General features: G+C 44.8%; 1 protein-coding gene across 4 annotated transcripts in view; it reads right to left on the reverse strand.

Annotated features, from left to right (window-relative positions):
• Nucleotides 1-16927, reverse strand: part of PLCB4 (phospholipase C beta 4) — a 306829-nt gene that overhangs the window by 241749 nt on the left and 48153 nt on the right. For all 4 annotated transcript variants that reach the window (XM_066595660.1, XM_066595661.1, XM_066595658.1 and 1 more), the window contains exon 2: nt 9244-9301. The gene's annotated coding sequence lies outside the window, so the exon portion shown is untranslated. The remainder of the gene's footprint in view (nt 1-9243; nt 9302-16927) is intronic.

Raw genomic sequence — 16927 nt, forward strand, 5'->3', positions numbered from 1 at the left:
TTTCGGAGGATCAATCTTGCGCTTCAAAAAAATCACAGCATGTCTTATTTTGGTCTGGTCCAAAATCGCTCATTAGGGTGGCTTCACACGAGCATGTGCTGTACATAGGTGCGCACCCACATATGTGCACAAACACGCGTGAATGCAGGTCTATGTCCATTGCCTTCAATGGAGCCGCGGCTGCTGCTGGCGGCTCCATTGAAGACAATGGTCTGCCAGCACCCCTTAAATATTTTTCAGGAAAGAGCTGTTACGTGTGTTCCTGAGACATGTTGTACTATTGTGATTCCAGCAGCACAGCACTCTCAGGGTTAATGATTGAGCTGGCTGGGTGTGGTACTGTCTGCTAGCCAATCCCCTGGATCTGTGCTCAGATATAAACCCAGCTCCTGTCAGTCACTGCATGGCCCCTAAGGTGAGTAGTCATGAATGCTTGTCTGGTGAGGTTTGCAGTGTGATCAGGTTCATGTCCGTTTGTACGTTTAAATTCTGTCAGTTTTGTGTTAGTTTGCTGTGTGTCCTGCTAGCTGTGTCCTGTCCTGTTGCAGTGTGTGGTGTGAACTCTGTCCGGTTCTGCTGGACTCCTGGTTAGTGTAGGGACTAGCAGTATAACCAGGAGCCGTGAATTGGCCTGCTAGCTTCCAACATCTTGTACAACATGTCAACTAATACCTGGTATTTATATTCAGCTTCCAATCTGTTACTAGTGGTTGCATGTTGTATGCGGTGTATTCTAGGTCTGTCATGTGAATGTGTCCTGTTCTGGTGTGTGGCTCCTAGGATCAGCTAGGGCCCAGATCCGCTGGGCTGCCCTTATTGGGGCAATGTCCCCGCTCAGGTAGGGCCACTCTCATACCTCCCGGTAGCCGGGGCCAGTTGCATGACCCGTGTGTGTCCCCCTTTGGTCACTATTGTGTGGGTCCCGTGCTTTGCCTGCCCACACGATCGTAACAAGAGCTTTTAATATAAGCTCTTACCTGAAAAACAACAATTTTAGTGTAAAAAAAAATTTAAAATAAAGATATACTTACATGTCTCCCGCTGCCGTGTCCCCCGCGGGATGAAGAACACATCTGCCACATGCGGCAGATGTTTTCTTCATCCCCGCGGGGAATAAAGAATTCCCTACCACAGCTGTCACAGCTGCGGTAGGGGATACAGCTGCCGGCACCCTGTAATTGTTTTTCAGGGAAGGGCTTTAAATATAAACCCTTCCCTGAAAAACAAGGCAAAGTAGTGTAAAAAAATTAAAAAAAACACATACTCACCTTCCTTCAGCTGCCAGGACTCAGCCGCGACCTCTCTGCGCTGTTCCTGGCTCTGCAATGCAGTTCTTTGAGCAGGCGGGGAATTAAAATCCCAGCCTGCTGAAAGAGCTGCTTGTGATTGGCTGAGGCACTCAGCCAATCACAGGCAGCTCTCGCCTGTCATTCATTCAGTGAGAGCTGCCTGTGATTGGCTGAGGTGCTCATGGGTGCTAAAGAAAAAAAAGTAGTGAGCACACATTAGTGTGTCCTTCTCCTTAAACGGTGCAGATTTGACCATTATTTTTGTAGTGGATCTGCTGCGGATCTTAACCTCTGTATTGCAAGAGTTTAACTCTGCAGCGTCAATAGACATTCTGTGCATTTAGACTCTGCAGCACTTTTCGAAATGCTGTGGATTTGTTGTGGAATATTTCTGATCCTTGTTAAGGAGATTTTAGAAATCTCCTCCACATATCTTGCACTGTAAGGGCGCATTCACTCGAGCATATGCAATTTCAGTTAATGAAAAATGCACCATTTCCATTGCGTATGTTTGGGCGTTTTTGGTGCATATGGGCTATTTTTTACATCTGTGTTGCATCCGTGTGTCATCCATTTTTCAACCTAAAAAGAAAAAGCAAAGAGGCCAAAATGATGTGAATTTTGTTCCAACCCACAGAAAACAGGGTGCGCAAAAAATCTGCAGTGGGACACGGACACTAATGTGTTCACTACCTTTTTTTTTTAGCTCCATAGACTTTAATGGGCGAGAAGAGGCGCCGCAGCCGGACAGCGCTTCTAGGTGATGTATTATTTTTTTATTATTATTATTTTCTGCAGGTGTTTTTTCTTCTCCCCTGGCCTTTTTCATGTCTTCTGGCTGAGTGCTGTGACCAATCACAGCCATTCAATCAGAGGCAGCGCTTTCAGGAGACAGGGACTTTTCAATTCCCAGCCAGAATAAATGAAGACCAGTGCCGGGGACCCGGGGAGAATACAAGACGCAGCCGGACAGCACTTCTAGGTGATGTATTATTTTTTACAATTTTTTCCTGTAGCTAGGGCTTATTTAAGGGCTTTGACAGTAGGTTTTCTCCCAAACAGAGATCAGCTGGATGCAGAAGACAAGGGAGGGGACACCTTGCTTCTCTTCTGCATCCTCCACTCCGAGCGCTCGGCTGTATAACAGCCAGGCGCTCGGAGCGGGGAACAGCTAGATGCAGAAGACAAGCAGGGACACCCGCTTGTCTTCTGCATCCTCCACTCGCAGCGCAAGGTGATCGCCCATCTCGAGCGATCATCTTGCGCTGTAAATGACACAACGATATTTGTTTTGTCTAAATGGGCCTTAATTGGGGCAAAATTAGTGCAAATGTAAGTAAAGGAAGTAAATAAATGTTGTTAGTGAACATTTCTATTAAACTTGCATGTCGTACTTCTATGACGCCAGTAACATTAGGTACAATTTTTTTGAGATTCTAGCCCAAATTGCTTTAGCGGTTGTGGACAAAAGGGATTATTGAGCCACATGTGGTGGGATTGTAATCTAGTGAAGACATTTTAGGGTGTAAGAATCGATTTGATACTTAAAGCAGTGTGTCAGGGCATACGCTCCTTACCTACCATAGTTATGTCTGGTGATAGGAGCGGAGGAAGTTTCTTCTAGGTCAAACACATTAATACATATATTGTCCGCTGCTAAAGTTTACGAAATGGAAAAGTAATACATTTCAGTTAGATTAGTGTAGCAGAAAAAACTAATTATGTTAGTTAAAAACTAGATGCACAAACATTTGACAGATGAGCCCTTAAAGGGGTTGTACCACTGTGTGAATGGCCATCAAAAACCAGGTGACCAGTGCAGCCAATCAAAGGCCGCAGCATCACTGTCCAAACTCCTATCATCAGCGCTCACATCCTGGGCACCATGATGTCAGGAGTTTGGAACGGCAACACTGATTGGCCGCAGCAGTCACCTGACTTCTGGTGCTGGGGTACAGCATAGTGGGAGATGCTCAGCTGTGTCCCGGGAAGTCAAGGATGAGTGAATATGCTTTTTATTTTAACTCTCACCCAGCTATTAGAATCTTTTGTCTGGAAATGATGCAACCCCTTTAAGAACTGATTTGGTATAATTGGAAAAATTATTTAGAAAATTGGGATAATGTTTGAGGGGTATTGTTTTTACCTTCTCATTATGCGTTTGGGTTTGAGTCTCTACAGAGGACAGATCCATCCTAATGGCACCAGACGAACCCCACTGACTATGATGGGGTCCAAAAGGCTCCGTCATGCCCTCCACCATTTTGCTGGATGATACAGTGTAGCCTGGATATTGGGATGTTTCTGCACCGAAGGCCCAGGATCGGAGCCTCTGACACAGATGTGAACCGAAAACAAACTTCTTGTGTATGCTGAGATCAGGAGATTTTCTAATTTCTTTAGATACAGTCCATAGATATACAGTCCTCTCCGCCATTAACCCGGTTCTCTACGTTTGCCAACAGCAGACTGTGCAACATTTTGGGGAGCCATGAGCTTTTCTTTAAAAGTTCTTCGATATGCCATCAATGTATGATCAAGAGTAAATAAGGATTGGCGCTGATTGGTAGATGGATTATATATGGAAAATGTTCAACCATAATGAAAATGTTTCACTTACATATGCTGGAAGGGGAAAGTAAAAGGGAAAAAACCTCTTACCCCCTATTTCCACAAGGATACTCTCCAGGTGTTACCTCCAGGTAACAAGTAGAGCCTCCTAGTAAGAAGTAGTTTGTTTATCCCATTCATATACCCATGTGGCGCTATGTATTGGGTGTTTATCTACTGAATGAACGATTAATGGGATGCTACCAAGACACCATGGCCTATGCCGTCTATAGCCCAGTGTTGAGGTATAGCACTAGCCACAAATATATGGGCCTTACTGCTTCAGGCACTACAGATCTATTAGGTACTTTGTGCTGATTGGTGGTTTCCAAAGGGTCGAAACCCTCCCCAATCATACATTGGTGCTCTGTATTAGGGGTAAGCCCACTGGCATACCTTGAGGGGAAGCAGGGGTCGCAATGGTGACCTGGCCCTTGCGCTGAGGGGCCCTGGGGTCGAGCCATATTCAACATGCACAGTGCGTGCATTACCGGCGCTGTCGGCCGCATGATCGCTGCGGCTGACAGTGTGTTTGTAGCGGGAGGCGGAGGGAGAGAAGAGAAGAGCAGAGGGGAGGGTTGTTACACGTGGAGTCGGCAGCCAATTACAGGCTGCATGATGGGGGGGGGGGGGGGGGGGCAGCTGAACTTTTGCACCAGGGCCCCTTAGCCTTTAGGTACGCCCCTGGGTAAGCCATTAATATAAACTCCTTTTTTAAATCTATTGCCACACAAAGGTAAAGGGGAAAAATGTGCAATTGAGAAAATACTGTTTAACTAATCATTCTTTACTTTTTTGTCCCAAGCTTTTGTTTCTGATGGTTCCCCTTTCCGAAATTATATTGCAACCATTTAAGGTAGAATTACCCTTTATCTATATAAACCTGTATGGACCGGAGTTGTATTCATCATCCCACAAAAACCATATTTGTGCCCTTGGACAACAAGAGCCAAACATCTCTAGGAAAGGAAAAGAAGAGCTTTTTAGAAAGGCTTACATCTAAAGAAATGCGGCTTTGTGGGAAGAGTTCTGATGTTCTCCTCCTGATAACTTGCCAATTTAATCAACTACTCTCTAAGTAAAGATACAGATTCCTAATCTCTTTTATATTGCCTCCTAAGCTCCTATCTGCTGCCGCAGCCAGGACAGCCTTACTGTGCCGTGCAGCACTTACCATTACAAAGAATGATAAGGGAAAATTGGATTCTCTCATATGATTTACATCAAGGTACAAACTTATGTCTGTAATGTACCGGTGGTCATAGCCCGTTCACACTAGTGGAAAAAAAAACAAGTATTGTCTAGTACTGTGAAGGTAACGTCAATCAGAAGATCAGTAAGGATTGTTCTTCATGGTCACCATCTGTGGAGCGACCATGTGAGCAACAATGGCCAATCAGAGCAGCAGGGAGTGTCTTAGACTACCAATGCATACTAATACCCACTGTGCATTAGGTAGTCAGAGCAGCGATTCAACCATCTTTGTTTATCCAGGACCAGAGGGTCACTTTAAATAGACACGTCATCACGCGGAGTTTAAATCCTAGCCAAGTGGCATTATGGAAGCTTGACAGACCCCATTATAGTCCACAAGCAGCCATTCATGTCCATCATGTGTTGAAGCAGGCCACTGCCAGACACCTCTGATGGTGGCGTATCACCTTTGAGAACAAAGGATCAGGCATGTTAAAATCCAACATGTCTGACCCATCTTTTTCCTGACAAAGGGTCAGCTGCTCCAACCAAAATCTGAAGGATTCATGTATTTGGCCATCTTCACTTTGTAAGTAAAAGAAGACATTGCTATGTACAATTATTGTAAAAAAAAAATCAAGCATTAAGAAGGCGCTGTTGGAATTGAATAAAACTTTCATTGTGATTGTAACATTGACATGAGTAAGGGATTACAATATCAGAGCAAAAGGAGAATTTTGGAAACTGAACACTTGAATAAGGGCTTTAGTACCCTGTTGTACTGCCTCTAGCTTGGATACATGATGTGATATGGTCGGGCATGGAGGCTCTAGTACCCTGTTGTACCACCTCTAGCTTTGATACAAGATGTGATACTGGCAGGCATGGAGGCTCTAGTACCCTGTTGTACCGCCTCTAGCTTGGATGCAAGATGTGATATTGGTGAGCATGGAGGCTCTAGTACCCTGTTGTACCACCTCTAGCTTGGATACAAGATGTGATACTGGCAGGCATGGAGGCTCTAGTTCCCTGTTGTACCACCTCTAGCTTGGATACAAGATGTGATACTGGCAGGCATGGAGGCTCTAGTACCCTGTTGTACCGCCTCTAGCTTGGATGCAAGATGTGATATTGGTGAGCATGGAGGCTCTAGTACCCTGTTGTACTACCTCTAGCTTGGATACAAGACGTGATATAGTCGGGCATGGAGGCTCTAGTACCCTGTTGTATGGCCTTTAGCTTGGATACAAGACGTGATATAGTCGGGCATGGAGGCTCTAGTACCCTGTTGTACTACCTCTAGCTTGGATACAAGACGTGATATAGTCGGGCATGGAGGCTCTAGTACCCTGTTGTACCGCCTCTAGCTTGGATGCAAGATGTGATATTGGTGAGCATGGAGGCTCTAGTACCATGTTGTACTACCTCTAGCTTGGATACAAGATGTGATATGGTTGGGCATGGAGGCTCTAGTACCCTGTTGTACCGCCTCTAGCTTGGATGCAAGATGTGATATTGGTGAGCATGGAGGCTCTAGTACCATGTTGTACTACCTCTAGCTTGGATACAAGATGTGATATGGTCAGGCATGGAGGCTCTAGTACCATGTTGTACCACCTCTAACTTGGGTGCAAGATGTGATACAGGTGGGCATGAAGGCTCTACTACCCTGTTGAGTCGTCTCTAGCTAGGATGCAAGATATGATACAGGCAGGCATGGAGGCATACAGGTTCCATGTGGTCATGTGGTATCCTGCGACATACCTGTTTACATGTGCTGTAATTTAGCCTCTACATCATGCAAACTCACATGGTGTTCCACACATGTTCTATTGGCGACTGGGAAGGCCACTGTGACAATGTTGTGGAGCCATTCCTGTAACCCGTGAGCATTATCCTGCTGAAAAATGCCCCTTGGAAGCTGCAATGAGAGGAACACATGTGGCTGCGGGATGTCCTGAACATATCCCTGAGCTGTCATTGTCCCTCCCACTGGTCCCAGCTGTCATTGTCACACATCCACTGGTCCCAACACCTCCTAACAGTCTGGTCAGAACAGCCCGGGTGGCAGCAATTCGACCATCCAGCTTCCCACATTCCAATAATGCGCCCCTCTCAAACTCTGTCAACTGGGCAAAATCTTTTTAATTGTATCATTGAGGCCAACAAGATCTACACAAGTGGAAGAAGAGGTCCACCACACACAAGGAGCTTCTGAGAGCCTTCTTATAGGCCAAGGGTGGAACCATTTTTAGGGCCTCAGGTGGCAAGACCGTTCATCTAATCACACCACAGCGCTAATGATTTACATATCTGCCTGAGATGGTCCTGCATGCCGAGTGTTGCAGCAAAATCACAACTTCTTTTTTTTTTTACAAAGAGTGTATCTATACGATTGCCCCGCGTTCCTGTAAATGTTTACGGCTCGTTCCTAAATAGTTAAGAAGTAAGGAGTTTTTTGGAGAGGAGAAAATGGGCACAGCAACAACGTAAACAGCAAAACATCTTATCTTGTATGCTCTTCCTAATGAGAGCGTAAACAGCAGCTTCTTATGGGGAAGGATTCCATCCGCAGTCCCACAAGCATTTTTTCCTACTTGTCATCTTTCATACCTTTCATCTAACTTCTGTCTGTGATAATGGCATTAAAATATTCCTTGCAGCAAGGTTATCTGTCCTCATGCGTAAGTCAGTGTACTTGATAAAAGGAACACTATTCCTTCATCTCCCTATTTGGCTCCTTACAAGTAAACCTACTGTGTCCCGGTTGTGATCGAGGTGGGTTCTACATACAGATCTGCTGTAGGCTCCCAGGGTGCTCTGTAGGTGACAGATAGGGATCAGTGCAATGCAGAGGCAGCACAGAGTAAAGCCATCTGACTAATGCAGAAAGGGTTCCTGCTATTTTACTGCCACAAGAAGCTATATTTTTAAGGGCATTTCCTGCCAAGAATGATTGGGTGTCTAACAAAAGCTGGGTGTCAGCCAACGAGATTGTGACCTTACATGACAACTGAATGGCAAATCCACCCACTTCAGTGATGATACTAGCGGGGGGGAATGTATCTACTGTAGCAAAACTGGTCAGATCTGCCCTCTAGGACAACCAATATACAGTAAGACCAATAATGGTGGCCAGCTGTCCCAGAAGCAAATATACTGGGCGATTCAAAAGTCAGGGCCACCCGGAATATCTTCTGAACAAAAAGAGATGCAAGTAGGGAACTTTGTAGATCACTTAGATATGTGGGGGGACACTTTTTGGCACTATGTTGGAGCCTATCGGCCATCTTGCATTCAGCCCTAGAAACTTAAATGGAAAGGGGGCCATGGTAAACATGAGTTAAGGGTAGCATTTCATCAGAAACTGACAGGTGCAGTCATTTTTTCAATACCTGCAACCATTTAGAGTCATTGATGATGTCATGCTGAGTATGATTAAACTTCTGTTGCATTAAGTGCTATGGAGAATACTAATGACAGATACCAAAAGATGTCATTAGGGGTCTTGTGTGCCACAGAGTGATAGGCAGCAGAAATGCAGTCCTAAGTTCTCACTCACGACCTGAAGGTTGAGAGTTCAATCCCTGAATGGTTCAGGTAGCCGGCTCAAGGTTGACTCAGCCTTCCAGCTTTCCGAGGTCGGTAAAATGAGTACCCAGCTTGGTGGGGGGTAATAAATAAATTACCTGAAAGAGCTGTGGAATAAGTTGGCGCTATACAAACAACAAGTCCCTTTCCCCTTTCATTAACACTCCATACACTAATAAGGTGCAACTGATTAGCCAGGTGGTGGACCCAGCCGATCATCTACTGATAACCTATCCTGAAGATAGGTTATCAATAGAAATTGACCCTTTAACACCATGTTGATGTGAAACCCCTTTAAAAAAAGGCAAAAGTATAAAGGAGGTGATAGCTTTATTGGCTGTGCAGAAAAATTATATTTACAAGCTTTCGGAGTCCCTTCATCAGGCCGAATAACAACGTTTCTCTTGTTATACTCCAGATAAAGGGGCCTTTGTGCTTGCAAATATATTTTTTCTTCTTAGCCAATAAAGGTATCACCTCTTTAATACTTTTGTCTTTTTTCTACTACAGTATTTAACACCACATTAATTTACAAAAACTAAGAAATTAATCCACTTACCTTGATGATGCAGGTAACTAATATTGCAGAACACTCATGGTAAAAAATCCATTGTTTCCTACAAGACAGAAACATTGTGTATGAGTGGATGTGACAAAGCTGACACATGCAAAGCCATCAGACAGTGAGGGCCATCTATGGGCAGCACCAGGGGGTTGTGTCAGACGACGGAGGGCTCCGTGCCATAGGAGTGTCTGCCAGAGCGAACAGGCCGATGAAGACACAAAGGCTGAGGCTGGCTCTAATAGTATTTGCATGACATGGAACACGCTGTCAGTGATTGGCCTCACTTCATTAAGGTGCTGAATAGCAGAAGGTATTGATATTGAATACATTAGAATACCATTGCAGTCATTTCCCAATTTCCACGCCTGTCATCATGATTTTTTCCACCCAACACTGAAACGCCGACACATTTCTGCATATGTGACAAAGAAAAAAAAAAAAAAAAAAAAAAAAAAAAAAAAATCGCATGTTGTTCATAAGGGCTCTCAGAAACACAAGTGTAAATACGCAGCGTATTGCGCACATATTTTCTACGTGCGTTATACACACTGAATAGAGCACATGGATTTCAATGGGTTCATTCACCGCTGCGTATTTTTAGCGCGACTTTCGGTCACGTGAAAAAAAAACCTCGGCATGCCCTATCTTGGCGCACCTAAATAGTCCATTGAAATAAATGTACATACGGAAATACGCAGGAAACCTGCATATCTGCTGCATAGTTCTGCACAAAATCAATGGGACTTTGTGCGTTTTATTTACACGCGTAAATACTCTGCGTATTCGCGCATAGACAAAATGATACGGAAGAGCTCCTTCAGATGAACGTTTGCGCATGAACGGTGTTTGAAGAGCCAAGTAATCAGCCCGTTGCACGCGTTTGTGCATAGTACTGCAATTTTTGCGCGCGCAGGGCACGTCATGCTCTCTTTCCGTGGAATTGATTTGCAATTCAATGCTAATGAGATCCAGCGGTCTTCTTTTCTTGCATTTTGCGCAGTGTTTTTACTCTTCCCCTTGCATAGTTGTGATACTCCCATAAACTTCCATGGTAGCTGCGCTGTGCAAAACGCAGGAAAATAGAACATGAAATGCGCAAGCGAAACGCGCTTATAAAAATGAGTCCATTGAAATGAATGGGCGCTATTTGCTTAGCCAGAGCAGATTTTGCGTGTGCAAGAAAGCGCGAAAACTCAGCCATGTGACAAATCCATTAATCTCGGTCTATGAATATGCTGTACATTCACTAACCAAAATACCCCCATGTGAATGCATCCTAAAGCTTACTTCACACGGGCGAGCGCGATATGGGGCCGCAACTCCCCGCCCCTATATCGCACTCCCCATCATGTAAATTCCCTGTGGTTGTGAAGCGTTTTCATGGAAAAACAGCCTGGGGATGCAGGGATCCTCCGGCGAGGCTGTCGCAGCTGCGGCAGAGGGTCGTGGAGTTTTTTCCATTGAAAACAATGGACGCTGCAATGTGAGATCACACAGCCCGATAGGACATGCTTCGATTTGTTTCCTGCATGGCTCTGATTGGCTGAGCCGTGGTGCTCGAGAACCAATCAATGCAGCACTTGAAAAAACAATCACAGCCATTGCATTGAACAGGCTGGGATTGGTTAATCGAGCGCTGCATTGAATGGCCGAGCCTTGGCGATCGAGAACCAATCAGAGCCATCGCTTCCTGTATGCGAGGTTTACGAACTCTGTTACCAGGAAGCAATGTTCTGTCAGCGGCTCAAACAAGAGTGCCGGAGCTCCGGAGACCAGCGGGAGGGACTCAGATGGTGCCTGCTAGGTAAGCATTGCTTTTTGTTTTCTAATGTTGTGTAGCTAAGGCTTATTTCCCGAGTAGGGCTTATATTTCAAGCTCTGCCCCTCGCCAAAGAAAAGCAGAGTAGGGCTTATTTTCAGGCTACTTTCGGGGAAACACGGTAGCAAATTTCTCAACTCTGACCTCCTCCACCATCCCTGGCAGTGTCATACAGCCCTCAGCAATAGCTCAGTGGAAAAGCACTAAATACACATTCACAACAGGGAAGCAGTTGTCAGGCTGTCAGTAAGCTGTCATTCCTCCAGTCTGCAGCGCCTTGGAAAACAATGCAAGCATAGAAATCAAACAACCAACACTTTTAAATGAAAACCAAATTCAAAAAGTCTTTTTTCAAAAACTCAATCTAATATAAAAAAAAGACTACATTCTTTTTCGTGCACCACACTTTGACCTCTTTGCGTGACCTCCGGTGGATGATTTTGGTGTCATCAGATTTATTACATCCTCACCACCGCCGTTAAATCATAAAGTTTGGGTTTGATACATTGAGTGACCCGTCAGGCCAGGTCAAAGCTCCTATGTTAAAACTAGCGGCGCTGTTGTACTTCAGCCAACAGCGCTGCTCAGGAGAGTCTACCGTTGACAAGTGACTTGCATATCAAATGTTTACCCGTTTGACCCTTGCCATGTCCCCAAAACGTGGAAGACCAAGCCGAGGACGGTGAACAGTTCAAGCCGAATACGAGCACTGCGCCAATCTAGTGGTTAAAACAAAAGAGCACGAAGGCCTTCGTACATTGCAGTACATTGCCTTTAAGCCATAGAACTCTAATCATGTAATATATGGTACTAACGACTACTGGAATGATAAGTGGGCGACAGAAGTCTGATATACGGTTAAAGGTTCTGAGAACACATCAAGTTCCAGTCCTGAAAGTTTTTGTTGTAGATGGATCGGTAAATCTTTTTTCGGCCCAGTCTTACTCCACATTATGCAGCAGCATAGAAGGACAAACAGGTAACCAGAAAAAAATGCAAGAGGTGGCGTGTTTACACAGCAATTACTCAGAGATCCGTGAGCGTTGTTTGCTTTATATATCAAACATTTGTGTTCACATAAATTAAGCCGGGCTCACACGAACGGGCTGGATTACGCTTGTGGATATCCGCAGCAAAAGATCTGCGTATGATTGCGAAAGCGAATTATGTATGGTGCGGTTTTCCCCATGGATGCACAGCATATGGACAGCGTATCGTCTGTGCGGAAGATTGATCGCAAGTAGGGAATGACATTAGAAAGTAGCCCAACTCCCTGGAAACACTCTTCCACTAGTATCACTCAGGTGACATTCCCTTATGCTGTCGTGGTGAGAGCCATTCTGAGAGCCCTCAGAACGGGAAAACAGAATACGGCTCTCTTGGCCTGGCTGGTTTATACTACTTTTTTGGAAGTAGTTTAAACCACTTCAAAACAAACAAACACTTCTTGTGGAGGAAGAACCCGGAAGAACAAGCAGAGGTCGCAGACAGCAATCTGTTTTTTGTGCGGCTCCCCAGACTCTGTCCTGCATTGTCTGCCCACAACTTCCTGCTTTTTTTATACCATTTGCATCCGGTCCCCTAGCAGTGTGCATACGTATCTACATCCACACATAATTTAATTGCGTGTGCACTGTGGATCGAACGCGTCTATAGAGATCAATGTAGCTCATACACGCAGAATCAGAATTCTTTAGCTCACAAAATACGTAATTCCTACCCGCAACCGGCAAAAGTCCATGCATTTCAGTGCCCGCATATCATACCCGTGGATGACGATTGCATGATCCGCAATTCAAATCCATTCGTGCGATACGAGCCTTAGGGAGAGCCAATGAACTACAACGCCCGCCTTCTTTCTTCAACCAATCAAATCTTCTATTCAAGTCTTTATCTAATAATCAGAACGACCAAAAATCTAATAATGACAATAACCATAAAATACAACCAGATCATTTCACTTCTTCCAAAAAAAATCGTGCTGTACTTCTCCGACTGCTAAGGGAAAAAAAAACCTCTGCCCAAATTTGCAGAGGAACATCAATCACAGGCTCCTGTTCTACTTAATTTATTTACGGAGAAGCAAATTGGATGTGATGTTTGAGAACACGACTTTTCAAGGAGATATTCACAGTTTATTGAAGTGAAAACATCATTCCGTATTTGGCTTTTCACATTGTAAATGGAAGACCGTTTTACAGTATGAGGCTTGGAGGTATGCATAAAAAGTAATAAAACCATAACAAAAGTACAACAAGAAAATGAAATATGTGCTCATTAAATAAACAATGTGGGTAAAACAGATCTCAAATGAAAATGCCTTTTGTCTAATAAGTATTCTGTGAAAAGCACAGTGCGTTTATGACATTATTGGCTGAGCCACCGTGTCGCAGACTCACAGCGAAGAGATGTTGCTATGACAAACAGCCCGAAATAAATGACATTTAAACATGTGGGGTAAGTGAAACAGGCTGCTGTCTGCACAAGACTCCTTCAAAAAACTGTGCCGGGTTACAACTTTCTCAGAAGGTCCGTGAAAAGGAATTCTAAGAGGTTTCTAGAAAAGTCGCCGTTCCCGTCCGTAAACTGCGTGGTACTAGAGCTCAACCCTATTCAAGTTGCATTTCCAGCCAAAGCCAAAACATAAGGGAGGCACTGTTTCTGGAAATAGGCCCTTATTTTAATCTCCAGCTATCCTTGTTAAAGGGACCCTCCGATCCAGAAACAAAGATGGCCGCACCAGTTTCTCTGATTACCTAATGAACACTGTGTATTACTATGCATCATTAGCCTAAGCCACTCTACACCTGCTTTGATTGACCAGTGCTGCCTACATGAGCAAAGCTGGCCCTTCACACCAAAATGTAGTGTATTACAGTACTGCTGCATTAGAGAAACTAGTGCGGCCATCTTTGTTTCTCCAAGACTGGAGGGTCTCTTTAAGTGTATGCATATATCATTTAAATCCATCAGAAGACATCCTTCTCCCAGGCCTGTCTATAGGAACAGGCCTACTATGTGTCATGGCCTGTAGACAGGATTGGCGTGCCTCTCCTCAACTCCTTCGCCTGCCAGTCGTAGTAGGTTGCATCCCATGTCTTTTTTTGGTGGCAGACATCTCACTGTCATAACATACATCTAGCCCAACTCTTAAAGGGCTAGCACGTGTAACCAGCTTTCCTGCTCCCAACTAATTTGAGTGTCCCCTCGGCCTTTTAAGGCACTCACCCCCACTGGAGGGTGCCTGAGCAATGGGTTCTGTTACTTTCTGCAAAAGTGCTGTTATTTTGTGATTTACTCGTGTTGACCCAGCTTTTCCTAAATTCTCCTGTCCTGACCTCAGCTTGTACCTTGACTACAATTTCCTGATTGCCATCTGCCCTGATTCTGCTCGTGTCTCCATTTATACAAGAACTCCAGCTGTCCTGACCCTGACCTGTGTTAATGACTATGTCTCTGTCAATCCCTCTGGTAGTGTGCTATGATGCCTCTGATCTGTCTGTGTTACTTGCTACTGCATGGAGACTACTCTTGGGTAATGGCCTTCGGGCTCCAGAAGCCTTCCATTGGAGGAGTTAAAGGGTAAAAACCAGGGGATCCGTAGGTGCTGCCTTCAGGAGCAGCCCAAAGTCAAATCGGTCAGTAGCCCAGTGAGTCCACACCCATTGTGTGACATCATGTCTATAAGTAAATCCGGTTCTGTGTAAATAGTAATTACAAAATATCACTCATAACTGACTCATCATTGCTTATTTACACAATCCTACCAAAGGTTTTTGGACACCCCAATCAGCACAATGAATTGTGACTTATTAGCATGTCGCATGCCCTAAAGCATGCCACATTAGATGCAGACCCTTGAAGGTGCCTCCCATAGTTTGTTTTGCTAAACATGCTTTGTTCCATGGAACCTGCAGAGTTTACAGGTGGTAACATTGTTGATTGTCACATTGGTGGACTATCGGTTCATGCCACTTCTGCTAAAACACGGTCACCAGATCAACTGTGAGTTATGTGACCACAAGGTGAAGGAGAGAGGGACGTACATTGCCTAATCCTAGAAGTGGATGACCCAAAATATTAGCTGAAAGGGTCAAATGACAGCTGGGAGGGATTCTTCACGGAACTTGTTTTTCCACTATCCAAGAGCACACTAAGAATATGAGTGGAAACCAAGTCAGTATCAACACCATACAATGGGAACTGGAATACCTTTAGGCCAAATGCACATGGCCGGGTTGGATTCTGCATCTAGGATCCCGCAGCGGAATCCGACCTGGTGCCCGGTCGGTGATCCCTGTGTCCCCTTCCGGATCAGTCTTGTGGATGTGCTGGCCGGGCCGGCCAGCACATGCGCAATACAGATGAGGCAGATTTTGCAGTCCATCCGCAGTAACAGCTGCAGATGGGCCGCGGTTCGGACGGCTTCCATTGACTTGAATGGAAGCTGTCTGTGCGGAATCCGCGCTGAAATAGAACATGCTGCAATTTTCCCTCCGTGAGCGGAAAAATTGCAATTGATTGGATATACGGGTTATGTCGCTGCACAGAGCCATCACGATTCTTGCTCATATGTCCCAATACTTTTGGTAGGATAGGGTACTCTAATATACATGGTCACTCTGTTCATAGTCCATGGCCAGTTTTTAAGTACAGCGCTACAGAGACTACATGTTGCCGCAACACACCAGTTACTGACATGACCGTTGTGGCCACCGACTGGCGCCATCACATGTTGCAACAATACGTCATATCTGTATGACAAAGCACTGTAAACAAAGAACCACGTTAATTTCTATTTAACAACTTGATAATTAACCTAAAATGTAACAAAGACTAAAGTTCGGCTTCATGTAATCCGGAGACGTATGTTTGTCTTAGTAAACTCCATTTACCCGTTCACCTGGTCCCGCCGTCAGAGCAGCCAATGTTTCCTCCCGGCTTCCAGTGTTTTCATTAGTCACCCACTCACACATTTTATAGCATGACAAGTAGAGTTCCAGAACTAAACTGCGCAGGAAATCCGACACATTAGGAGTGTTAAATGTAGGGAGACATCGTTATTTGGCGGTACGTATAGTTTTTTTATTGCAGCTAATTATGCTGAAAGCGTGAATGTGTCTGAGAACAGCTAGAGAACGGGTTTTGGCTTTTTCCAAAAGTCATAATATCTTCTAAGTTTTTATTTTTCACATTTTTAGACAGCTGTTTGGAAGACGAAGGTTATCAGATTTGAAGCCTCCGGCTGCCTGAACAGGACTCCGATGGGCCTCTACAGACTAAACAAGGACGAGACAGCCTGAAGCACCCATTGGCTAATTTAGCAGGAAGCATGGAAATCAGACTATTTCTGCATTGGAGCAACGAATGGAAAAATAAAGGTCCAGTCACCTTCATCCCCGTCACACATCCTATGATACAACTAGCTGCTGAAACCAAGTGACAGACTGCCTTTAATTTCACGATCTGCTGCTGGTTTCTAAGTAGAAAAAAACTTGAAAGTCCCTTTAAATAAGACGACTTAGGCCCGATGCACACGGGCGGATTTTTGCTGCAGAATTCGGAGCGGGTGTCCGCCTCCAGATTCCGGAGCAATTACCCTCCATAGCATGCAATGCAAAAAAGACTCTTCATGCACATGAGTGGAAACCGCAATAGGTTGGCGGACCCAAAAAAAAAAAAAAATCGCAGCATGCTCTATTTTCCAACGGTTTCCGCACGGACTGCTTCCATGGAAGTCAATGGAAGCCGTCCGATCTGCAGCCCGTCTTGCTTTTCCCGGATTCCGGGGTTTAAAAAAAAAATCTGTACTGCGCATGTCCGCTGACGAGAGGAACATCCGCAGTATAGAAAAGCCGG

This window comes from Eleutherodactylus coqui, chromosome 3, assembly GCF_035609145.1.
Source record: "Eleutherodactylus coqui strain aEleCoq1 chromosome 3, aEleCoq1.hap1, whole genome shotgun sequence".
In the NCBI taxonomy this organism is placed as follows: Eukaryota; Metazoa; Chordata; class Amphibia; order Anura; family Eleutherodactylidae; genus Eleutherodactylus; species Eleutherodactylus coqui.